The following is an 11,498-nucleotide window of genomic DNA, read 5'->3' on the forward strand; positions in this document are numbered from 1 at the left end:
CTTTTCTTCTTCTCAAAGATTTTATTGTCTTAAAAGTAACTCACTAAATTGTATCTGGCCCTTTTCTTTTAGAATTATCCCAGATTCATTAACTCCGCCAAAAATTGGATTTCTGCCAAACTTTGCCAAGGTCTTGAGTTTAGCTTCATATTTTGGGAACAGACTTACAAACACAAAAGCTTGCAGCATTTGAATTAGTGCCAATTGTTGTCAACTCTTTTAAAATGAAAATTCCCTTTTGAGAACTTTATCAAGAACCAAACCTCAAATTTTTAAACTTTGCAAGAACTGTAATTTACACTATGAATATTAAAACAACCTCTTTTTCATGTGTAATGATTTGTATCCAAGTCATAATTTCCGTATGTTTATCGACACATTCTTTATCTTAGATAGCATCCTAGTGATTCAAAAGTAACCTGTTAAATTACACTGCACTTTACATCTCAAGATTCTCCCCAATTCAAATTCCAGTGCTTTTGGAAAGCAGAATTCCTTTAATATTTAATTCATCTCTTCATAAGAAACCCCTTTTTATCCATTGGAACCATCTAGACCTTGTGTTTACGTCTTTTGGTTTTCCTAGAATCCTTCTGAATTTCAAGTGATATCTTTTTCTCAGAATTTTAGAATATGAACTTGCATGTATTAATCCCAGAGATAAAAACAAAAAGCTACTGCAGATGCTGGAAATCCAAAACAAAAACAGAATTACCTGGAAAAACTCAGCAGGTCTGGCAGCATCGGTGGAGAAGAAAAGAGCTGACGTTTCGGGTCCACATGACCCTTCAACAGAACTGAGGTATAGTTAGGAGAGAGGTGAAATATAAGCTGGTTTAAGGTGGGGGGCGGGGGGAGAGAGAAGTTGAGGGTGGGGTGGTTGTAGGGACAAGCAAGCAGTGATAGGAGCAGATAATCAAAAGATGTCACAGACAAAAGGATCAAAGAGGTGTTGAAGGTGGTGATATTATCTAAGAAAAGTGCTAATTAAGAATGGATGGCAGGATAGTCAAGGTACAGCTCTAGTGGTACAGCTCCTCTGACATGTCCTCCTTCTTCCTTAACCGAGGTTTTCCACCCACGGTCGTTGACAGGGCCCTCAACCGTGTCCGGCCCATATCCCGCGCATCTGCCCTCATGCCTTCTCCTCCCTCCCAGAAACATGATAGGGTCCCCCTTGTCCTCACTTATCACCTCACCAGCCTCCGCATTCAAAGGATCATCCTCCGCCATTTCCGCCAACTCCAGCATGATGCCACCACCAAACACATCTTCCCTTCACCCCCCCTGACGGCATTCCGTAGGGATCGTTCGCTCCGGGACACCCTGGTCCACTCCTCCATCACCCCCTACTCCACAACCCCCACCTATGGCACCTCCCCATGCCCACGCAGAAGATGCAACACCTGGCCCTTCACTTCCTCTCTCCTCACCATCCAAGGGCCCAAACACTCCTTTCAAGTGAAGCAGCATTTCACTTGCATTTCCCCTAACTTAGTCTACTGCATTCGTTGCTCCCAATGCGGTCTCCTCTACATTGGAGAGACCAAACGCAAACTGGGCGACTGCTTTGCAGAACACCTGCGGTCTGTCCGCAAGAAAGACCCAAACCTCCCTGTCGCTTGCCATTTTAACACTCCACCCTGCTCTCTTGCCCACATGTCTGTCCTTGGCTTGCTGCATTGTTCCAGTGAAGCCCAACGCAAACTGGAGGAACAGCACCTCATCTTCCAACTAGGCACTTTACAGCCTTCCGGGCTGAATATTGAATTCAACAACTTTTGATCTTAAACTCCCCCTCCCCCCATCCCCACCCCGTTTCTTCCCCCTCCCTTTTGTTTTTTTTTTCCAATAATTTATATAGATTCTTCTTTTCCCACCTATTTCCATTATTTTTAAATCTACAACTAATACCTTGTTAGTCTTTCCACCCCAACCCCACTACAGCTGTACTTTGACTATCCTGCCATCCATTCTTAATTAGCACTTTTCTTAGATAATATCACCACCTTCAACATCTCTTTGATCCTTTTGTCTGTGACATCTTTTGATTATCTGCTCCTATCACTGCTTGCTTGTCCCTACAACCACCCCACCCTCAACTTCTCTCTCCCCCCGCCCCCCACCTTAAACCAGCTTATATTTCACCTCTCTCCTTACTATACTTCAGTTCTGTTGAAGGGTCATGTGGACCCGAAACGTCAGTTGTATTAATCCTAATCAGTTTGGAAGCTGATGATGAGGGTTATTCCCTACTAGTCTGCAAGGGGGTGGTACAAGGGTTGGTTCATCTCAAACAAATGCAAGCCCTGTTTTATCTTTACACTACCTTCAAATTACAATTTTTGCCAGAAATCTCAACTCAAACCTTATACTCAAAACTTTGATACAGCAAAAGGTTTGTGACAGAAACTTGGGCATTTACAATAGTTTCAAATGGCTTCAAAGGATAGCGATCAGTGTTAATGATTTAACGATTAGACAGGACAATGTCAATGGTTTAGCAAATAGGCAGGACAATGTCAATGGTTTAGCAAATAGACAGGACAATGTTGATGGTTCAGCAAATAGATAGTGCTAATTGGTTACATATCCTGGGCAATGCACACACAATAGTTTTTTTCCTCTTAGATTTTGCCACCGTATCTGACATCCGGAGCCCCTTAGTCTGGGAAGGTAGCACTGGCCCTTTGATTTGCTAATTTATGTGTTGGCTGCGTGACTGTTTGGGGACATTCTACAGTAATTTCATTATACATGTATTTTAAGTTTATTTCTCTCACAAGTATAGGTGTATTTTATTTCATTCACATTTATACGTGTATTTTATTTCATTCACAATTATACGTGTATTTTATTTCATTCACAATTATACGTGTATTTCATTTCATTCACAATCATGCACAATTATACATGTATTTTATTCCTCCACAACATTTTATACATGAGCTGCTGTCAGCTGATTGGTCTCCACTGTCAGCTTGTGTAGTGAGAATATCAGGGTTTCCGTCTCCAGCAGTGGGTCTAAAGTGGAGTTGTGAGCCATTAGCACGAATGGGGGATTGGATAATAGACAGAAAGAGGACAGAAAGACCTTGCATCACTCTGACCGCTCACCACCACCCCCCACCATTATCCTCTGACCGTCCCACTCCCTGATTACACCACAACCCCCTGACTAACCCCCACACCACACCCCTTCGAACACTATACTCCCCCACTCCTCCAATCCATGACTATCCCAAAACACTCTGAATACATCCCACCCCTGACTATCCCCAAACCACCACACCCCTTTCCTACCTCGATGACCCTACGACTAACCCACACTGAACTAACTATCCTACCAGTCCCGTCGACTATCACCTGAACTCCAAACCCCCCCTGAATACCCCCCGCCTCTCACTGCTCCCTACCCTTCCTGACATCCTGACCCTCCCCCACACCTGGGTGAGTGAAAAGGAGCGGAGTGGCATCAGAAGGTGATTATCACTCCCCGGATGTTGTGAGCCATTAACATGAATAGGGGATTGGATAATGGACAGACAGAGCTATGGGGTTTTGATAAACTGTGGTAAACATTTAAAGAAATAAATCCAAATTCTCAGTGAAAACACATTCCATTGAGAAACAATAAATTTTCCGGGAATACTGGTCCATCCACGGCTTACCACATAAAATAATGGGGAGCCAAAGGATGCAAGAGAGTGTGGAATTTGAAGTAATTAATATAGAAGAAAATAAGCACTAGAGAAACTAATGGGACTAAAGGCTGACCAATTCACTGTACTTGATAGTTTACATCCTCGGGGTCAGTTCAGTGGATCGATACGATTCTCTGCAGCTATGACCGGGTGTTCCGAAGGTTGTGCTGTCTTTTCTGCTGCCAAGAGATATATACCGGTTAGGTGACTGGGCAACAAGTTGGCAGATGGAATATTTTGTGAGCAAGTGTGAGGCTATTCGCTTTGATAAGAAGAAAATCAGAGGGTCATCAGAATGGTGGGGTGGTAAATAGTGAGGAGAATATAGGCAGGCTGGTCAGATGGGTTGATCAGTGGCAAATGGAATTTAATCCAGATAAGTTTGAGGTGATGCACTTTGACAGGACAAATGAGGCACGGGAATACACGATGAATGGTAGGGCCCTGGGAAGTACCAAGGACCAGAGGGACCTTACTGTGCATGCCCACCGGTCCCTTAAGGTAGCAGGACAGGTAGATAAGGTGGTTAAGAAGGCATATGGGATACTTGCCATTATTAGCCGAGGCATAGAATAAAAGAGCAGGGAGGTTATGCTGGAACTGTATAAAATGCTGGTTCAGCCATAGTTAAGAGTATTGCGTACAGTTCTGGAATCGCAATATAGGAAGGATGTGATTGCACTAGAGAGAGTGCAGAGGAGATTTACCAGGGTGTTGCCTGGGCTGGAGAGGTTTACGTATGAGGAGAGTTTGGATAGACTGGGGTTATTTTCCTTGGAGCAGAGGAGATTCAGGGGGGCATGATTGAGGTGCGTAAAATTTTGAGGAGCATAGATATGGTAGACAGGAAGGAACTCATCCCCTTTGTGGAGGGATCAATAACCAGGGGGCATAGATTTAAGGTAAGGGGCAGGAGGTTTAGAGGAGATGTGAGGAAGAATTTTTTCACCCAGAGGGTGGTGTGAATCTGCAAACTCAATGTCTGAAAGGGTGGTAGAGGCAGAAACCCTCATAACATTTAAGAAGTATTTGGATGTGCACTTGCAATGCCATGGCATACAAGGCTATGGGCCTAGTGCTGGAAAATGGGATTAGAATAGTTAGGTAATTGTTTGACCGTTGCAGACTCAATGGGCGGAAGGGCCTTTTTCAGTGCTGTAGGCCTCGATGGCTCTAACTTTTGAATTGGTATAAAGAACATTTCCATTTTGGTATTTAGAAGCATTTGGTGCCTTAATCCAAGAAACTCAGAAAGTTTGTATATGGGTATAACAAATGATTAGAAAAGCAAACATTAAGTTGCCCTTTATTGAAAGGGGTTTGGAGTTCTAGAATAATGATGTCTTGCTCCAATTGTACAAGGCTTTAGGGAGACCACACCTGGAGTATTGGGTACAGTTTTGATCTCCTGATCGAAAGAAGGATGTACACACTTTAAAGGCGATTCATGAAGATTCACGGGGGGTGACTTCTGGGATGCGGAGGGTTGTGCTATGATGAGAGGAATGATAAATTGGAGCATGCTCTCTGGCATTTAGAAGAGTGAGAGGTGATTTCATTGAAACGTACAAGATTGTGAAGGGGCTTGGCAGGGCAGACACAGGGAGGTTGTTTCCCCTGATTGGGAAACCTAGAACACGGGGGGACAGACTCAGGATAAGAGGTTACTCATTTAGGACTGAGAGGAGGAGGAGGAGAAATTTCCTCACTCAAAGGCTTGTGAATCTTTGGATTACCGCCCCAGCAGTCAACTCTCCATCATCAGTAAAGCAATGGAAGGAGCCATCAACAGTGCTAACAAGCAACACTTGCTTAGCAATAACCTGCTCACTGATGCCCAGTTTGGGTTCCGCCAGGGACACTCAGCTCCTGATTACAGCCTTGGTTCAAATATAGACAAAAGAGTTGACTGCCCTTGACATTAAGGCTGCATTTAACTGAGGGTGGCATCAAGGAGCCCTAGCAAAACTGAAGTCAATGGGAATCAGGGGGAAAACTCTCCACTGGTTGGAGTCACACCTAGCACAAAGGAAGATGGCTGTGGTTGTTGGAGGTCAATCATCTCAGCTCCAGGACATCACTGCAGGAGTTCCTCAGTCTACCTTGGCCAGATCCTGCCTTATTTTACTAAAATGCACTCTCCCCCAATCCAAAACATTTTTTTGCAACTTGTCTATTTCGTTGTCCATAAGAAGTTTAAATTGTACCATGTTGTGGTCACTATCACTAATCCACTCACCAAATGTTTCTTTCCTTGAAACTTCAGATTTTAAAAAAAATCACTTTATTGTTGTGCCAAATCTTATCTTTCTGAAATTTGCTCATAGGCCTCTTGAGTGTGAAAAATATGCAAATGTGGCCCCCGGAGCCGAAAGGTTGGACAAGCCTGGGTTAAAGGAAGGTTTTACAAATCCCTGCTCCATCCTAGATTCATCCCACCCTGCACCATCCTGTTTAAAATCTAGCAGAATGTGGTCACACTGTGGGACTAAAATGTCCCTGGGGAGGACTATTCCTGATCATTCGTCGTAGCTTTGGCAAAAAAAAGTTAATTGAAATCCCAGAAACCATCTGAGAGAAAGAAAATTCTCTTCATCTCTGCCTTAAAAGGGCGACCCCTAATTTTAAAACAGTGCCCCCTAGCTCTGCTCTCACCCACAAGAGGAAACATCCTTTCCATGTCCACCATGTCAAGGCCGTTCAGGATCTTATATACTTCAATCAAATCATCCCTCACTCTTCTAAAGTCCATTGGAAACAAGCACAGTCTGTCCAACCTTTTCTCGTAATACAATCTGCTCATTTCAGGTATTAATCTAGTAAATCTCCTCTGAACCGCCTCCAATGCATTTACATCCTTCCTTAAATAAGGAGAGCAAAACTGCAGCAGTATTCGAGATGTGGTCTCACCAATGCCCTGTATAGCTGAAGCAAAACATCATTACTTTTATGTTTAACCTCTCTCGGACTAGAGGATAACATTTCATTAGCCTTCTTAATTACTTGCTTTATTTGCGCACTAACTATTTGTGACTCCTGCACTCGAACAGCTCGATCTCTCGGCACCTCGGAATTCTGCAGCCGTCTTCCAGTTAAGTAACACTCTGCTTTTTTATTCTTCCTGCCAAAATTTAAACAATTTCATATTTTCCTACATTACATTCCATCTGCCAGAGTTTGCCACTCACTCAACCTATATATATATATCTCTCTGCAAACTCCTTGTGTCCTCTTCACAACATACTTTTCTACCTATCACCTGCAAATTTAACAACCGTGCCTTCACTCCCCCTCATCGAGGCCATTGATAAATTATAAAAAGCTGAGGCCCCAGCACAGAGATCTGAAGAAGCCCACTCATCACATCCTGCCATCAGAAACAGACCCATTTATGCATACTCTCTGTTTTCTGTCAGCCAGCCAATCCTCTTTCAATATTAATATGTTACCAGCTACACTTTGCGTTTTTATTTTCTGCAAAAGCTTTTGTGTGGAAGCTTATTTTATGTTCATTAATGGGATGCGGGCTTCGCTGGCTGGGCCATCATTTATTGCGCATCCCTTGTTGCCCTTGAGAAGGTGATGAATCACTGCAGTACATTTGGTGTAGATACGCCCACAGTGCTGTTAGGAAGGGAGTTCCAGGATTTTGACCCAGCAACAGTGAAGGAACAGCTATATATTTCCAGGTCAGGATGGTGTGTGACTTGGAGGGGAACTTCCAGGTGTCGGCTTCCCTTGTACTTCTAGATGGTAGTGGTCATGTGCTTGGAAGGTGCTGTCAAAGGAGCCTTGATGAATTACTGCAATGCATCTTGTTGATGGTACACACTGCTGCTATTGTGCATCAATGTTTCAGGGTGTGAATGTTTGTCGATGTGATCCCAATCAAGTGAACTGCTTTGTCCTGAATAATGTCAGGCTTCCTGAGTGTTGCGAGAGCAGCACTCATCCAGGAAAATGGGGAGTATTCCATCACACTCCTCACTTATGCCTTGCAGGTAGTGGACAGGCATTGGGGAATCAGGAGGTGAGCTACTCATTGCAGGATTCCTTGCTTCTGACCTGCTCTTGTAGCCACAGTATTTATATGGCTCGTCCAGTTCAGTTTCTGGTCATTGGTAACCCCCAGGTTGTTGACAGTTGTGGGGGATTCGGTGATGGTAATGCCATTGAACATCAGGGGGCAATGGTTGGATTCTCTCTTGTTGGAGATGGTCATTGTGTAGCGCAAAAGTCATGGACGGCTTCAGTATCTGGGGAGTTGCGAATGGTGCTTAACATTTTGCAATCAGCAGCAAACATCCCCACTTCTGACCTTATGCTGGAAGGAAGGTCATTGATGAAGTAGCTGAAGATGGTTGGGCTTAAAACACAATCCTGATGAACTCCTGCAATGATGTCCTGGAGCTGAGATGACTGACCTCTAACAACCACAATCATCTTCCTTTGTGCTCGGTATGACTCCAACCAGTGGAGAGTTTTCCCCTGATTCCCATTGACTCCAGTTTTGCTAGGGCCACACTCGGTCAATGCTGCATTGATGTCAAGGGCAGTCACTCTCACCTCACCTCGGGAGTTCAGCTCTTTTGTCCATGTTTGAACCAAGGCTGTAATGAGGTCAGGAGCTGAGTGCCACTGGTGCAACATAAACTGGGCAAGAGTGAGCAGATTATTGCAAAGCAAGTGCCACTTGATAGCACTGTTGATAACCCCTTCCTTTGTTTAACTGTAGAAAATCTTGCTATCCATTTTTACATTTCTAGCTAGCTTCCACTCATACTTTAATTTCTTTCAACTGATTAGCCTTCGCTGCCATTCTTTGTATTCTGACCAATCACCTGACTGCCACTCAAATTTGTACCGTTATAGGCTTTTTTTCTTCAGTTTTATGCTTTCTTTAACTTCTTTAGTTAACCATGGTCAATCGGTCCTCCCTTGAGAATTTTTCCTTAGAGTAGGAATATACTTATTCTGAGTATTCTGAAATATCCCCTTAAATGCCTGCCGCAGCTTTTCTATCGATCTATCCCTTAGCCTAATATCCCAGTTCACTTCAGCTAGTTCAGTTTTCATGCCCAAGTAGTTACCCTTATTTAAGTTTACAATACGAGTCTTAGACCCACTCTCCTCCCTTTCAAACTGAAGGTAAAATTCAATCATTGTGGTCACTGCTACCTCAGGGTGTCTTCACTCTGAGGTCGTTAATTGATCCTACCACATTATACGGTGCTAGGTCTAATATAACCTGTTCTCTGTTTAATTCCAGAATGTACTGCTCTGAAATACTATCTCGAATGCATTCCATGAACTCCTCATCCAGGCTAATACTGCCAGTCTGATTTTTCTAGTTTATATGTAGTTTGAAGTCACCCATGATTATTGCCATTCCTTTATCAAAAACACCCAATATTTCTTCTTGTATACTTTGTCCTATATTGTGGCTACTTTTAGGTGACCTGTAGACCAGTCCCATGAGTGACTTCTTTGCCCTACTTTTCCTCATCTCCACACAAACCGATTCAACATTCTGATCTCCTGAACTAAGGTCATCTCTAACCATTGCACCAATGCCATCCTTGATCAACTGTGCCACCCCTCCACCTTTACCGAGCTTCCTATTCTTCTTGAATGTCATTTGCCCTTAATTTATTCAGAACCCAATCCATGTCATCCCAGCAGCCATTTTCCATAATGACTCTCAGGTCATATTTATTTACTTCAATGTGCGCTATCAATTGATTTACTATGTGCTGAATGCTATGTGCATTCAGATACAGAGCCTTTAGTTTTGTCTTTTTGTTATCTTTGTAATATCCAGCCTTGACTGTTGGTGTATTTTAGGTTTTCTTTCTCTCTGTCCCTGCCATTCTCTAACCGTCATTTCCCATGTGGCTAATTGGCTCTCCTGCCTTCACTCTATGCCTTAATTTTCAACATCCACCCAAGCTTGATCCCTCATCCCCTTTATTTAGCTTATCCCTCTCTATTTCCCTAGCTATGCGCCTCGCTAGAACACTTGCCCCAGCACGTATGCCTTTCCAGCGATAAAGCCCCCAATTTCTCCAGTACTGATGCCATTGCCTCACAAACTGGAACTCACCTCTCCCACACCAGTCTTTGAGCCTCACATTTATCTCTCTAATCTTATTTCCTTTATGCCAATTTGCACATTGCTCAGGTAATAATCCAGAGATTATCACCTTTGGAGTTCCGCTTCTTAATTTGGTGCCTAGTTCCTCACACTTACTAGGTAATACCTCCTTCCTTCTCCTGCTCATGTCATTGGTACATGGACCATGACAACTGGATTCTCCCCCTCCCAGTGCAAGTTCCTCTCCAGCCCTGAGCAAATAGCCCTATCCCTGACACCAGGCAGGTAACACAGCTGCCTGGACTCTCATTCTTTGCTGCAGAGAACAGTGTCAGTCTCGCTCACTGTACTGTCCCCGACTATCACTATATTCATTCTAGCTCCCCCCACTTGAATGGCTTCATGTTTGCCCTGGATGACAGTGGTATCCAGGAGATCCCACATGCTGCAGCTGTGTCACATCACCTGCCCTGCCTTCTTTATGTGTTTTAATTAACTACTTAATTATTTTATTGAATTATTTATTTTATTTTATGTATTCTATTAATCTCACCACCAGTTCCTATGCTATTTTAAACCATAGGAATAGAATAGACCTGAACCACAGACCAGATCCTCACCAAACAGCTAGCTCCTTCCCATGTAGTAGAGCAAGAACCAGTTCCTACAGGTGAAAAAGTGAGAAAAAGCAGAATTGCACCTTCCTCCCTTCCTCACTGAACTCCCAGCAGTGCGCTGAGGTCACACTCCAGTGCTAAGTTGCACTGAAATGTTTGAATTCATGTGCTCTGAAAATAACGGCACTAGCTGAGCCCAGGTACAGAAAAACATTTCAAGCTATCTACAGCTGTGCCCCAGTGGTTAGCTACTCTCTCCCTGCTTGGGCCCCTGAATGAGATTTAGAATTTAAACAGAATTGGCAGTTAAATGTTAAATGCTAAATATAAACATTATTAGGCATTTAGAATGAGATTTATGTTACCTAAACTCACCAAACTCTCAGGACTCTGTTGAGGTCACACTCCAGTGCTCGGTCACACTGAAAATTGCTGTCACTTTTTTTTCCTTTTGGAGATTCTTCTTTATTAATTATACTTTCCACTTAATTTCCCTGTTTTTCACACATCTCAAAAGCAAGTAGAATTTTTAAAAAAAATACTATTTGCACATTTATTTAGTAGAAATGAAATGCAACATCACATTGAACCTGTGGATAGGCTGTAAATTCAGTGCTCAACACAACTTGTATGACAGCTTCTGGGGGCAGGGGAATCAATCCAGTTCTTGAGTGATGGCCGTATGGAATGTTTGTACCATGTATCATTCTACTCTGAAAAATTCAGATCAACGATTCAATATACGTTTTTTTCTGAGCTGCTGGTAAATGTCTGATTGACAAACCCTTGGATAGTGGCATTATCATACAAGGGACCAATGCCATTTAAAGTATAATATGAGTTGGTGCCAGTGAAGTCAGAATGGCAAGGTTATATTGTTACAGAGTCGAATTGTTTTGTAAATGTAGTGTTTTCTTTGTAGCCACTTTCCCTAAACTAGTTGATTGCTCTGAGATTAATTATCCTAAGAGAATCAGCATTGGTCCAGCAATATCACCATTGCTACAGTCACTCTGCCTACTGAATGCAGGTGTAATGAAAAAAGTTAAACATGTATTTGTACAGCACCTTTCACAATGTCTC

The sequence above is a fragment of the Cetorhinus maximus genome, chromosome 5, assembly GCF_964194155.1.
Source record: "Cetorhinus maximus chromosome 5, sCetMax3.hap1.1, whole genome shotgun sequence".
NCBI lineage: Eukaryota > Metazoa > Chordata > Chondrichthyes > Lamniformes > Cetorhinidae > Cetorhinus > Cetorhinus maximus.